Here is a 15,068-nt window from a genome sequence, read left to right on the forward strand (position 1 = left end):
TGTGGAAAAAAGGATGAAAGCTCTAGCCTTCAAGCCCTTTGCAGTTTCAAGGAATTCTCTGTCTAACCTCCAACAAAAGAACAAGGAAAATGTTCTTCAAGCCATTCAGGATCGCCTAAATCAACTTCCATCAACTTCTACAAAGTCCAATGTCATCATTCCAGACACTTTTGAAGCCTCTGTCAATGTAATGGAACAATCCTCTGATGAAGAGAAAGCTTTCCAAGAAGAAGCTCTTCCGGAAGTAAACAAAGTTCATTGGCAAAATCCTTAACAACTTTACTATCCAATAGCCACTACTCCAGATATTAATTTGGAAGACAAGCCGAGTGCCCTCTCCCAAAGCAGCTATAATGCTTCTTTTGTCTATGAATAAAACATAAATAGAATGTCTGAATACAATATTCTCAATATTTTTCGACAAATGACTATGGCTGCTAATGCCTATCGAACCCAGATAGGCATTACTGACCAAGCTATTGCGGAACTTCTCATAGTAGGATTCTCAAGTCAACTTAAAGGATGGTTGGATTATTATCTCACCCCCCAGTAGAAACTTGAGATTCTAAAGTCTGTTGAACTTGATGAAGATTAAGAACTAATACTTGATGAGCATGACAGACCAATTCAAAATGCTGTTGCCACTCTCATCTTAGCCTTGACTCTTCACTTTGTCGGAGATCAATCACATCTCAAAGACAAGAATGCTGAACTTCTTTCTAATCTTCGGTGCAAGAAGCTTAGCGACTTCAAATGGTATAAGGATACTTTCCTTACTAGAGTTATGCTTCAGGAAGACTCTAATCTACCATTTTGGAAGGAGAAATTCCTTGTTGGCCTCCCTTATCTCCTTGGTGAAAAGGTTCGAAATAAGATCAATGAGCAGAACAACGAAAAAATTCCTTATGATCAGCTCACTTATGGAGAATTCATCAGCTTCACACAGAAAAGAAGGCTTAAAGATTTGCCAAGATCTTAAGCTACATAAACAACTCAAATGGGAGCTCTATAAAACCAAAAAAGAACTTGGAACCTTCTGCCAACAATTTGATATTTCCTACCAAAAGCCATCTTCCTCTTTAACTTCCAAACCCTGCACAGATTGCCAAACCAAGAGACACCGAAAAGCACAAAAAATACTCCTCCAAACCTAAATCCCCTTACTACCAAAGCAGACCCTCCAAGAGAAAATCTTACACTGGAAGGCACCAAAAAACTTCCCAAAAGCCTCATGATCCCCATTCCACTTCCAGAAGAGATGTTACTTGCTATAGATGTGGCAAGAAAGGTCACATTGCAAAATATTACAAGCTCAACAGGAGAATCCATGAGCTCCAACTTGAAGAAGAAACTTTGTATAAACTTAAAGTCCCTTTTGCTTGAGTCCTCCGATGCTAAAGAAACTGTTTCAATTTCTTTAGAAGATAGTCAGGCCCTCTAGCTTGATGAGGTCCTCTCCGAATCTTCTACTGCTGATGAATCCGAAAAGTAACTGAATATACTTACTAAAGATCAAAGGTTTATGCTTGATGTTATTCAACACATCCAAGACTGTAACACCCCTATGTTCGGTAGTGCGTTCTACTGTTCCAATGACCAGTGTTGTCCGGACAGCTAGAATGCCTAGAACTACACTTCGATATGAGTGAGGAGACATAAAATAATAAAATACAAGAAAAGAAAATACAAGAAAAACAAAGGAAAAATAATAGCAAAGAAATGTAACCAAGTTAAGCGAGCCGAGAACCCTAGCGATGGGTGACCGCACCGGGAAGTCACGGTGTGGACCGTTGACTAGCCCTGGACTGCGGGGAACCCTGAAAAATATTTTTAGGACTTAAAGAGACATCAATTGAAGTATAAATATCATTAGAAATATCAAAAAAAATTAATTAATTAGTACAAAGAAAAGTGAGAAATCGAAAAACTAACAAAACTCGGTGTTACCGAAAAATTGGGAATGTAATCCGAACAGGGGCATTGTGGTCATTTGACACCCCGAGTTGCCTTTTGACCTAAATGTCCATTAAAAATAAATAATATTACACTTGAAAAATATAATGAAAAATTAAATTAGAGGTACCTAATATAAATAACAAAAATGGGATTTAAATTGAGTAATTAACACATTTAACTTACAATGTAATTAAATATTGGTGAGTGGAACACTATGGGGTTAAAATAATCAATATGTGGGCAGGTGTAAACCCCACTAACACCTTCATCTTCTTCATTCACTCACCATTGCCGAAATGAAAAGCTTGAAAATCCTCCATGGCCGTTTTGCTTAAAGCTTCATAATCTCCATCATTTCCACCTCCAAACACCAAAGTTTCTTCACTAATTTTGATCCCCACCTCACAAAGAAGAAGTAGATACTAAATTCAAGGGAGTTTGGTGAAGATTCAACAAGCCCCAACAATAGGTAAGTGTTTAAATTGATTTCTTTCTTAAGTAAAGTTTATGGGAAGCTTGAGATGAATGAATTTATGAAGAAATTTTGAGGTTTTGGTGAATTGTTATTATGCACTAGTTTAGGCAGCCATGGTAAGTAAAGAACTTGAATTATTTTTCACATGCAATTGATGGGTATTGGTGTTGATTAAAGTAAATCAAAGTTTAGTAGGTTAATTATTGGTGTATGTTAAGTTAAGCACTTAAATTGGAAATGTATGTTGAGTTTGAATTCTATGCGTGATTGCCTAAATGGATAGCCATGGAATTGTACACTAAATGAAATATTATTACATTTATTATGGAGAATTAATGTTGACTAATGTGATTTAAAGTTTTGATAAGTTAACTTCATGTATATGTAATGGTGGACCAAGTGGAGAATTGAGCTTGAAAGCAATATTGGGAGGTTTACAAATGCGGCAGCTTGTTAACTCTTTGAAGAATGCTGGAATTCATGAAGTTGTTTAATGAATTGTGGTCCTAAAGTTTGCCAAATATGTATGTAAATTAGTAGTGAAGATATATGTTATGATAGTGGACATGTAAATGAGCATGATTAAGTGATTAAATTATGGTAATTGAGTTTGACAAATTCTGCACTTTATGGTGTATGTTGAAAGTGATTGTAAGCTGCCAAAATGATCAATAATATTTTGTGAAATATGTTTAGGTTAGGGTACAAACCAGAATTGGCATGAAAGTGAAGTTTGGTAAGTGTTAAAGGTGATTTTTGATGAGTATAAACAAAATACAATAGGGCAGTTTGTGTTTTGGGCTTAGAACCTTAAGTGTGTGGCTCCAATTGGTATGAAACCAATTGGAGGTGAAACTAGGCACAAAATGTGCCAACTTTCATGAAGGAAGCATGCCAAAATTCTGCTTGTAAAGTAACTTGAAAAATGACCGAATCCGAATTAGTGCAATTAAGGCCTGAAAATTTACCATTTGGGCAGCAGTTAGTGTTTAGGCCATAACTCACACAAAACAGGTCCAATTGACCTGAAGTTTTGACCATGAATAGTTAAGACCCATATCTACAAGTCTTATGAAGACACCAAAACCCAGAAATGACCATAAGAAAGTCAAAAAGCTTGCACAAGTTCGGGTCCAAAAACTGGCCGAACCTAAAATGACCTAAAATGACCTAAAGTGACCAATTTTGATACATTTTGACCAGCAATAGTAAAATGACCATAACTTGGTCTACATAACTCAGAATGACCTGAAATTTTGCCCCGCATGCAATAAGACATAGATCTACAAGTTTATAGTTTTGACCGAAACCCGAAAACTGAGGGAACTAGGTCGTCCGGCTAGGTCAAACTAGTATCCCGGAATCTAGCAAATTGCAATAAAACGCAATATACATGGAAATGAGTTTGGTAACATGTACCAACCCTAAAAGACTATTGAATGTGACATATTAGTAACATTAAAACCTAATTTACCTAGAACGCATCGAGGGTCGACACATTAGGTTGACTAAGCAAATAATAGAATTCAGTGAATTAATTATCAAGCATTATCGTTAGAGACAATTTAAATGAGTACTGAAACACTTCAAATTGTGTTTCTCAGTTAGCAAAGACTCAGGGAAAGGGAAGGAAACACTGAGTCAAGGCCAGGAGACAGTTATCAGAGGTTTGTGCACAACAGCTAATTCTTTTGAATTTTTTTTCAATTGAAATGAATTATGACTATTTGTACATTATTGTTTTAAATTGTGGAAATGTGTTTGAATGAATATTTATTGCTTGAAAAGCATTGTAAATGGTTTGAAACTGTGAAAAATTATTTGAATGATATTGATGGATACTTATTGATTGAAAAGCATTGGAAATGATTTGAAACCACAGCTATCATATATATTGATTGTATTCCTCGCTAGCTTGTCTAGTGGGACGAATTGAATCCCTTCTCTGGCTGAAGTGTTGAGGTGTGTGCCTATTGAGGACGAATAGAATGAGTACTCATATTTTTGCTAGCTAGCTATGTTATTCCTCATTAGCCATCGGCTTCTGGGACAAATTGAATACCTCATTAGCCATCGGCTTTTGGGACGAATTGAACTTTGGAACATGATTAAGCTGTGTGTGATTTATTGATATGTATTGTAAGATTGTGAAATGGAGTTTAAATTCTTATTGACATTCACTGTCTTTTGAATTTAACTATGTTTTGATTTCTGAGATTTATTGTGATGTTGTAAAATAGAGTTTAAATTCCTTATGACATTTATTGTCTTGAATCTAACTATGGTTTTACGTATCCACTATTTATATGATTTATGACTTGTGATTTAAATTTGTATTTGGTAAATATTGTGCACCACTGAGACATTGTCTCAGCGATAGCTTTTCATTGCTGTCGCAGGTAGATAGACGGACAGGGCAGCAGACTAGGTTGCTAGTACATTCAGCAAGAGATCATTGGGTATATTGAGTATACCTCATTTTGCATTTTGTACTATAATGTATATTCACTGTATGTATATTTTGTTCTTGGTTTGAGCAGTTGTAAAATAAAATTGTACCTTGAAGTTGTAAAATAAATTATGAGTTATTTTGACTTTTAAAATTTGTACTGTATCTCTTTAATCTCAGTCTTTGAAAATTTATTGTGGAATTGAGTTGAGGAAAATATTGTGTTGTTTAACTGTTGGAGTTGAGATTGAGAAATATATTGAAGTGTTTTTTTACAGGTTTCCTGAAGAACTATTTTATCCAAAATACAGATGGCACTCTGCCAAAATTTTTACAGAAATTCCTAATAATTCAAATGTGTTAGTTCTATCACTTCAGTTCAAAAAGTTTTTAACACCTATAAATAGTGCTCACCACTGTAAAAAAAAGAAGTAAGAAAAGTTTTAAAATCCCTTGTAGTGTATTTAATGGGTTATCAGTAGACGAAGTTGGTAATTCATTAGGTATACTACGGGATCATGTTATGCCTTACAAAGGGGTAGGGTGTGACATGTTTTAGTGGTATCAGAGCTAGTTTTTAAATTCTGTTTTTACCTGTTATTTGAATATTCTTTCTTCATAGTACAACTGCTCAATGTCATTGTTTGATACATACAGTACATTACATTATAAATATGCACTAACGGGAGGAAATCTCCTTGTGTTGTTTGTTCAGGAGGTCTAAGATCCTCGCGTTGACTATGGAAGAGGGTGATCGTTCAGTCGATCAATCTATAGAGGCTGAGGTGCAAGGGGATGCCCCAGCCCTACACAATGTCAGCGGTTCAAGAAGATCACTCGCAGCATCTGCTTTCCTGCTCAGTTTGCTCAGCAGATGGCTGCAATGTTCCAACAAATGGCTGGTAATATGCCTACTCAAGTCCCAATACAGACACCAGTGGTACAACCACAGTCTCCTGCTAGGCAGTATGACAAATTGATGAAATATGGGGCTACAGAGTTCAAGGGGACAGTGGATCCTCTAGAGGCCGAACAATGGTTAGAGAGGATGGATAGGGTGTTCAAGAAACTGCACTGCACAGAGGAGCTCAGATTTGAATACTCAATATCTTTGCTACAGGGGGATGCTTATGACTGGTGGAAAACCATTCCCCACAATCTGGTAGAACCTGTAGTGCTAACATGGAATGACTTTCTTAGGGAATTCAGACAAAAATATGTCCCCAATGCTTATGTAGACCAGAAGCTACAAGAGTTCCTAAGTCTGAAACAGGGGAGCAGATTAGTGGCTGAGTATGAAATGGAATTTTTTGGCCTAAGCCATTATGCAGTAAGTCTACTTTCTACCAGCAGGGAGAGATGTAAGAGGTTTGAAACCGGCTTGAAGCCTAGTATCAGATTACAAGTAGTCGGATTCAAACACACTAACTTCTCTGAACTTGTTTCTCAAGCCCTAGAGTTGGAAAGAATTGAGTCTGAAGCAGCTCCTGAGAAAAAGAAATCAGAGAAGACAGAGAAAGAGGGAAAATCAGTAGAACAGAGTTCCAGTGGTCCTACTGGAAAGAGGAAGAACCATGGGGGACACAGCAGAGGTGGCAAGAAGTCTGGTAGGGGAAGATATTCAGGACAGAAGCCTCCTCTATCTGGTCAGCAGAGTACCAGAGGTTCCTACCCTCCCCGCCAATATGAAACTTGTGGAAGAAATCATGGTGGAATAAGCTACAAGGCTATTGGAGCCTGTTATAACTATGGAGGCACAGGACACTTTGCCAAGGACTGCACTAGTAGTCGCAGAGTTGGACCACCTCCTACTACTGTAGAAGGGTCAGTTCAAAGCCCTGTCACCAGAAGTTCACACCACCCAGCAGAGGTAGAGGCAGCCCAACAGGCACCCAAGGCACAGTGAAACAATCAGAGCAAGACAGTGCTCCAGTCAGAATCTATGCAATGAGACAGAGAGAAGAGGCCGAGGCATCTGATGTTGTAGCTGGTACCTTCTCAACTTTTAATCAAGATGTGTTTGTGTTATTTGATCCGGGTTCTACCCATTCTTATGTGAGTGCTAGCATCATTGATTGCATTGCTGTTCCATGTACAAAAATGGACTTTGAGGTGCTAGTAACATGTTCGTTAGGATAGGAGGTCAGGGTTAATAAAATGTATAGGGATTGTCCTTTGGTGATCCAAGGACACACTTTTCTATCTGATTTCATTGAAATGCCCTTTAGAGATTATGATATCATCTTGGGCATGGATTGGTTAGCCAGGCATCATGCCATGATTGATCAGTAGGTCAAGAGTCACTTTTGGTCTCCTCGATGATGATGTGGTAATACATGGGGAGAGGCAGCTATTACCATCAAACATCATTTCGGCTGCACTAGCTAGAAAAATGATCAGAAAGGGGAGTGAAGCATACTTGGCACATGTGGTAGACACCCAAGTGGGGAGTCCAGCATTGAAGGACATCCCTACAGTATATGACTTTCCATATGTGTTTCCTGATGAATTTCTAGGATTACCTCCGGAAAGAGAAGTGCAGTTTGAAATTAATGTTATGCCTGGTGTGGATCTAATCTCCATAACACCATATAGAATAGCACCAACAGAGTTGAAGGAGTTGAAGATACAGTTGCAAGAATTACTTGAAAAGGGCTTCATTCGCCTTAGTGTGTCACCTTGGGGAGCACCAGTATTGTTTGTTAAGAAGAAGGATGGTACTCTCCACTTATGTATAGATTACCAGCAGTTGAATAAGGTGACAATAAAGAACAGATATCCATTGCCTCGCATTGATGATCTGTTTGATCAGTTGAAGGGTGCAGCTGTATTTTCCAAAATTAATTTGCGATCTGATTATTATCAGTTGAAGGTGTAAGAGCAGAGTATTCCAAAAACTGCTTTCAGAACTCGGTATGGCCACTATGAGTTTCTAGTAATGCCATTCGGGTTAACAAATGCTCCAGCTGCTTTTAAGGATCTGATGAACACTATTTTCAGACCATATCTCGACCAATTTGTGGTGGTGTTTATTGATGACATTTTGATATATTCGAGGAATGCAGAGGAGCATTACAGACATCTGCGGATTGTACTGCAGACTTTAAGGGAGAAACAGCTATACGCCAAATTGTCGAAGTGTGAATTTTGGCTAAAAGAAATCTCCTTTTTGGGACATGTTGTGTCAGCTGAAGGGATCAAGGTAGATTCCAGCAAGGTAGAAGCTATCCTTAATTGGAAGCCGCCCAGGAACATCACAGAAATTCGCAGTTTTCTGGGTTTAGCTGGATATTACCGTCGGTTTGTGAAGGGGTTTTCTATGTTATCTTCTCCACTGACTAAGCTACTTCGGAAAGATGTAAAATTTCAGTAGACAGGTAAATGTCAGCAGAGTTTTGATGAGTTGAAGAGGTGTTTGACTGAAGCTCCAGTCCTTACCTTACCTACTCTGGGTAAAGAATACACAGTTTATAGTGATGCTTCTCACAATGGGTTAGGCTGTGTACTGATGCAAGATCGGAATGTCATTGCTTATGCGTCACGCCAGCTGAAACAGCATGAGAGGAACTACCCAACACATGATTTGGAGCTAGCAGCTATTGTTTTTGCTCTGAAGATCTGGAGACACTATTTGTGTGGACAGAATATCTCACTTCAACACTCTTGTGAAGTATCATCTACTAAAACCCCTTTTACTTCTGTGCCATCCAAAGCCAATAACCCATATGACCTCACAGCCATCTTACAAAAAGCCAAAACTTCCAAGACAAAAACCTCTGTTTCCACCATTCAAGAACTCCATACAGAAATTAAAACCATCAAGTCTGAACTCAAGCAACTCCAAACCAAACAGAAGAAAGACTCTGCTATCATCCAATTTCTTCTTAAGAAATTTTCTAAAGAAGAAGAGAATGAACCTGAACTTGAAACCAAAACACCATAACTAGCCAATCTTCAAGATATTCTAGACAATTTTCTTTCAATTTTAAAGCAAATCACTTCCCAAAAATATTTGGTGAAAATAACTTTAAAAATTGCTGATGATTTTCGATTGGATACTATTTCTCTCTTTGATTTAGGTGCTTGTCATACCTTACCCCTCTATAAGGCATAACATGATCCCGTAGAATACCTAATGAACTACTGAACTTCACCTTCCAATAACTCATTAAGTACCCTACAAGGGATTTTAAATCATTTTCTTACTTTTTACAAATGATGAGCATTTTCTAATAGATATTAAAACATTATTTAATTAGAGTTTGTAAACTAGTTAAATTTTTTGTCCTTTTTTATTTTTTCATAAATTTTAGGAAAATTTCGGTAGAGTGTCGTCTGTATTTTGATAAAATAGTTCTAAGTAATACTAAGTAATCCAAAATAATACTAAGTAATTTCATTTAAATTAAAACAAAATATTTTCATTCATATTTCATTACAGTTAAAAAAAATTATATTCATCCAAAATTTATATTAGAAAATCCAACTAATATTATTACAAACTTTATACAACTGCTAATGACCAGTTCCACATGTACATACATTTACATACATCAAAATAATTATTACAATCAGGGTATAAAATATACCCGATAGAACTTCAGGGAAGGTCGCTCCACAATCCTTAGCAGCTCACTCTACTGCTCTTCTAGTCTCTATATCTACGATAGCAATGACAGCCATCACTGAGTACTATGACTCAATGGTGCACAATATACTAAAATAATCTTAATGCGGAATTTAATTCATACTTATTCAAAAATTGAACTGAACATGAGAAATAAATTCAAAATATGACTTATAAAATTTTAATCCAAATAATTTTATTTCGAAAGTCTCAAAATAAATTTTATAAAACACACAGTTATATCATGCCATTCGAAACATATTAATCTCAATAGCCAGAGGCTTATGAGAAGTCACATCACAAGGCTAGCTAGCTCAAATATATGGGAACCCATTTTTTTTCTTCTTCTACTGGCACACACCTCAACATTTCAGCCAGAGAAGGAATCAAAATTCGAGTATCCTAGCTCAAATGTAATGCACTGTATGTAACAAATAAGGACATTGAGTAGTTGTACTTAGCAAAGAAAAGACACAAATTCACAAATTAAACATACTTTAAAAATTTGCTCTGATACCACTAAAACATGTCACACCTTACCCCTCTGTAAGGTATAACATGATCCCATAGAATACCTAATAAACTACCGAACTTCACCTTCTGATAACTCATTAAGTATCCTACAAGGGATTTTAAATCATTTTCTTACTTTTTATAAGTGGTGAGCATTTTCTAATAGGTATTAAAACATTTAATTAGAGTTTGTAAACTAGTTAAAAATTTTTTTGTCCCTTTTTATTTTTCTGCAAATTTTAGAAAAATTTCAGCAGAGTGCTGTCTATATTTTGATAAAACAGTTCTTCAAATACCTGTAAAAAGCACTTCCAATGATTTATCTCATCAACTTCATCAAATCAATATCCATCACAACCAGTTTCAACATCATTTCTCAAATTCCAAAAATTCAAATAAGTAATTTTCAATTCAAATAACATCTAAAATAATACTAAGTAATTTCATTCAAATTAAAACAAAATACTTTCATTCATATTTCATTGCAGTTAAAACAAATTACAATCATTCAAAATTTATATTAGAAAATCCAACTAATATTATTACAAACTTTATACAACTGCTAATGACTAGTTCTACATGTACATACATTTACATACATCAAAATAATTATTACAATTAGGATATAAAATATACCCAGTAGAACTTCAGGGAAGGTGGCTCCACAATCCTTAGCAGCTCACTCTGCTGCTCCTCTAGTATCTATATCTGCGACAGCAATAACAGCCATCGCTGAGTACTATGACTCAATAGTGCACAACATACTAAAATAATCTTTATGCGGAATTTAATTTATATTTATTCAAAAACTGAACTGAACATGAGAAATAAATTCAAAACATGACTTATAAAATTTTAATCCAAACAATTTCATTTCGAAAGTCTCAAAACAAATTTCATAAAACACACAGTTATATCATTCCATTTGAAATATATTAATCTCAATAGCCAGAGGCTTATGAGAAGTCACATCACAAGGCTAGCTAGCTCAAATATATGGGAACCCTTTCTTTTTCTTCTTCTACTGCTACACACCTCAACACTTCAGCCAGAGAAGGAATCAAAATTCGAAACTAATTTCCCCCACTAGTCATGCTAGTGAGGTATTCAAATATATGGTCATGACACTATGATTTCAAAACTATCTTAATAATTTATCAAACATTTATTGCCATTTCAAACACATACAAGTAAACTTTCAACAATTTAAGTCACAATTTAATATCACAATTCATTCAAAACAATTTGCAGAAGAAAAATTACAAAAAATTCTATGTTATGCACAAACCTTATGCGAGTCACCTCTTGGCCTTGACTCGATGTCTCGAGTTCTTTTCCGGTATTCATTTTAACTGAAACACACAATTTCACAGTGTTTCAGTATCATAATTTATCATAAATCCAAAAATGAATTCAAATCTACTTATACCTAGCTTTAATATGCTAAACATGACGTTCTTTAAAATTTGTATTTGGGGGTTACTATTCACGTTACTATTCAAGTCAATTTGTTGACTTTCTAATGCTTAATAGGTATGGAAATTCTAATTTCACCCACATACCACATTTTGATTACCTAATTTGTTGGTTTTGGTTCTTTTCTCAAAACTTAAGTCTTTTAGGAAAAATTTCAAATTTTCAATTTTGGTGTCCTATTTTGTACTGTTTCATTGGTTATGTTGCTATTAGAATTTGGCTAAGTTTTCTTCATAGAAGTTGTTTGTTATTGTCTTAACTTTATTTTCCTTTTTGAATCACTCCATTTGGAGTCTTTTAGCTCAAGTTATAGCCATTTGAACATGGCTGGCTGGATTGGTTTAACCCAGATTTTCTAGGCACTAAATTTGGATGGCTAAATGACTTGGTTAAGGGTATAATTTGGACTTGTGTTCTTCATAAAAGTTTTAAGGCTATGTCTCCACTTTCTACTAGTAAAATTTCAGGTCATTTAGACCTGCTTAGCCCAAGTTATGGCCAAATTAACAAACACTATTCATTTGATCATTTTTGTACAGGGTAGAACACCCAATTCCGGATTTGGTCAATTTGTTCACTAGGATTTAGTCACTTTCTGGGCATGATTCCTAGATAAAAAATGTGCCATTTTATGTCTAGTTTCATTATCAATTAGCCTCATACTAATTAGGTTGGTAAATTTTCAGTTTTGGTCCCTGAAAGGGACCTTGGTCATACTGCCTACAGAATGTCCATAACCAATCCGAATTTTCATTTGGTTCCAACACTTCTAACACATCACAATTGGTCATACATGACCATTTTTCAGCTCAAACAAGGTCAAACACACCATTTGATCAATTCTCAAAATTTTATCTCCAAAACTCTAGGTCCAAAACCCTAACCCACAAATTGTTATATTTTACTAAATCAAAGCATATAAACATAATCACTCAACTCATTCAAGCTCATATTCACCTTTAATTCAATCAAACTCATGCAAATCATACCCCCACATAGGCTGGCTAAATTTCCCTTTGGTCCCCCAAAAATTGTTTTGTTTTGATTGTAAGTTAATTTATAGGTTACTTAAACTAAGAACACATGTATTAAACTAAAATTTCAATTAAAAGAACTAACCTCACTTTGATGTTCAATCTTCAATTTTCCTCTTCTTTTCTTCTTTTTTTTTCTTGATCAATCTTCTTCTCAAGTGAGGTTAACAAGGTTTAACTAAGGAGGTTACACTTCTATGGCTGAATTTGTGGTTTTTTTCAAGCTAAAAAATGAGCTTTCATGGAGGACTAGTGAGGGAACTTTGAGAGAGAGAGAGAGAGCCGGTTTGGGGTTAGGGATGGAGACAACAACAATTTTTTTTTCTTTTCTTTTATGTGTTTTTAATCTAATTTAATTCACAATTATCCAATAATTTTAAATTTTTAATTATTAAGTTTATTGCATCATGCATGATGTCATGCATGATGTAATAAACTTTTTCACTTTTTCAACCTTTTTTCTTTTTTCCTTTTTCATTTATTTTTCTTTAGTTCTTCAATTTAATTCTTGATCCCAAAATTTTCTTTTCTCCGATTTTATTTGACAGTTAGGTCAGGAGTCAGCTCTAGGGGTCAATTGACCAAATTGCCCCTCGCCGGTTCGACCCAGTTTGCAAATAATTCAATATTTCTTCTGGATCTCTGACCTAATTATTTGACCGGCTTAACAATCCTTTTTTGTGATTTTCTCTTTTCCACTGTGATCGCAATAGTCCTAAGGACCGCGGTGTCACATTTTACGGTTCGAAATTCGAGTTTAAATCGATCTCGCAGTCCTTCCCGAGAAGATCACCCATCGCTGTGACTCTTGGCTCATTTAACTTCTTGTGTTCTATTTTTCTTATTTATACTTAACTATTTGACAATTACTAATTATTTTTTTTCAGGATTTATCTAGTTGTCTTAGATGTGGTTTTACTTCTCTTAATTGTTCGGACCGACACCGATCACCGAAATAGTGAAATATACCAGGCTATGCAAATAGGGGTGTTACAGTGCTGACCTTAATTGTATCGAGGAAGGAATAATTCCAAAAAGATTTTGAGAAGCCATACTGAACGGCTCAAGGCCACCAACAACTCTTATCTCAAAATTGATTCAAAAACTGATGCATACGTTTTGAACAGCGGTTTGCAAATCAAAACTTCATTTTTACTTGTGCATAACATTCATCATACTGTCATACTTAGCTCTCCATTCATAAATCTCATTACTCCTTATGCTGTTAATTATGATCATATTTTTGCTAAACTCAAAAAGAAAAAAATTATTTTCCCTTTCATTGAAAAGCACCAAACTCGTAACTTACATATTATCAAAGCTTGTTCTGTTTATGAAAATCAACTTAATTGCTTGATTTTGTCAAAATAAAAGGAACTTCAAAACTTAAAGCAAGCTATTTGAGTCCAAAGGATTCAAAATCAACTTCAACTTCCTACCTTAAAGAAAAAGATTTCTCTTCTTCAGCAACAGATTGAAAAAACTATTTGTTCTGATCTTCCAAATGCTTTTTGAGAAAGAGGTGTTCCCCAACTAATTATTAATTACAAGCCTCTTAATCAAGCTTTAAGATGGATTAGGTACCCCATTCCAAATAAAAAAGATCTTCTCCAAAAACTTTTTGCTGCAAATATCTTTTCAAAATTTGATATGAAATCTAGTTTTTGGCAAATTCAAATAGCTCCGAAAGATCGTTACAAAATTGTTTTTATTGTTCCTTTTGGCCATTTTGAATGGAAAGTTATGCCATTTAGTTTGAAAAATGTTCCATCTGAATTCCAAAGAATTATGAATGATATCTTTAATCCATATTCTTCTTTCTGCATTGTTTATATTGATGATGTCTTAATTTTTTCATCCTCTGTTGAACAGCATTTCAAGCATCTGAACACTTTTTTGCTTGTTGCCAAAAGAAATGGACTAGTTGTTTCTAAATCTAAGATAAGTCTTTTTCAGACCAGATTTAGGTTTTTAGGACACTATATTTCAAATGGCACAATTTCTCCTATAGAAAGGTCTCTTGCTTTTGTTGACAAATTTCCTGATAAAATTCTTGAGAAAACCCAGCTTCAGAGATTTCTAGGATGTCTAAACTATGTTCTAGATTTCTATCCAAACCTTAATAGGATCCTCCAACCTCTCCATGACAGATTCAAGAAAAATCCAAAGCCTTGGATGCAATAACATACCCTTGTTGTTCAGAAAATCAAAGCCCAAATTAGAGAAATTCCTTGCTTACATTTAGTCGACCACAATGCTTTCAAAATTGTCTAAACTGATGCTTCTGAAGTCGGATATGGAGGAATATTAAAACAAAAGAAAAAAGATAAAGAAGTTATAGTTTAGTATGTTTCTGGACATTGGGATAGTGCTCAAAAAAATTATTCCACTATTAAAAAGGAAGTTTTATCTATAGTCATATGTATTCAAAAATTTCAAAGTGATTTACTCAATCAGAAACTCCTTTTGAGAATAGATTGCAAATCTGTAAAAGAAATTTTGAAAAAAGATGTTCAAAATATTGCTTCAAAACAAATT

The sequence above is a fragment of the Hevea brasiliensis genome, chromosome 7 (genome assembly GCF_030052815.1).
Source record: "Hevea brasiliensis isolate MT/VB/25A 57/8 chromosome 7, ASM3005281v1, whole genome shotgun sequence".
Lineage (NCBI taxonomy): Eukaryota > Viridiplantae > Streptophyta > Magnoliopsida > Malpighiales > Euphorbiaceae > Hevea > Hevea brasiliensis.